The sequence below is a fragment of the Cyprinodon variegatus genome, unplaced genomic scaffold (genome assembly GCF_000732505.1).
Source record: "Cyprinodon variegatus isolate N-32 unplaced genomic scaffold, C_variegatus-1.0 Scaffold1260, whole genome shotgun sequence".
Taxonomy (NCBI): domain Eukaryota; kingdom Metazoa; phylum Chordata; class Actinopteri; order Cyprinodontiformes; family Cyprinodontidae; genus Cyprinodon; species Cyprinodon variegatus.
This window is the reverse complement of record NW_015151713.1, coordinates 96,164-97,312: the sequence shown is the minus strand read 5'-3', so window position 1 is coordinate 97,312 and position 1,149 is coordinate 96,164.

Here is a 1,149-nt window from a genome sequence, read left to right as displayed (position 1 = left end):
AGAGGGGTCTGAAAAGTGGCTAAATATAGCGACTAAAGCGCTAAGTTGGCAACACTGCTCTTTGCATGGTTTGTTTTCAATGGTTTGCTGCTGTCTGAAAATTGCAGCAGCTTTAAAGTTTTCTGAATGCTTCGTAAATCTTAAAATGATGAAAGGAACTTAAAAAAAATCGCTCATTAAGACAGTTTCTGGAAGCCTGAGTCAGCAAACAAGTTTTAATCGATAAGCTAAACAAATTTCATTAAAAAGTATATTTTCTGTTAGATCAAACCCACATTTCCCTCAAACTTGGTAGAATTTTATTCTGGGATTACATCACTACTCAGCATTTCTAGGGTCAGATTAAATCCCAGATTTTTAGTTTGCACAGTGAAATTAAAATATCAGCACCATCAGCTCTACTAAGGAATTTAAAAAGTAAAAGAATTTGATATCAGATATTCCGCTGCATAGAAAATATTCTAGAATGGAAGACGCCGCTAACATCTCAGACTGGTCTGAGGCAACAAGTAATATTTCTACAAAAGTCGGTAAAACTAGTTATTCTTTTTTTTCCTGAAATGAAAATGTTTCTGAAGATATAATCCAATTTATTGATTTAAACATGTTTATTGTTCTAATGTTCATCCATTTTCAGACATAGATTAAATACTAAAGATCAGACGTCTAGATGTGACCTTTGCTTGGGAAAAAGTCAAACATTTAACAGCATATTTTAATCTGTAATGTTTTAACTCGTCTAGCGAGGATCAGGCAGCCTGTTTCAGCAACTCCTGTTTTCATTAACCTCCGTTTGGAGAACGCAGCCAATCAGGAAGCTTCATCACTTCATTAACAAACCATCGATCAACCTTGAGATTAAGGCAATTCTGAAAGAAAAGAGATGTTTTAGATCAGTGCGGGGATGGGAAGAAGATGATGGAGGAACAGCTGCAGCAGAACAAAAAAACAAAAGATCTGATCCAGGATTTAACAGGTGATCAGCCCCCCCTGCTGTTACCTTCACCATTTTCACTGAATGACTACATCAAACCTCACAGCTCAAAACCATTGCCCCCCCCCCCCCACCACTCCAAAGGATAGCCAGAGGCTGGGAGAAGAACCTCTGTGGAAGACCTGTGGTGGTTCCAGGCTGGTAGCGCTGACCTC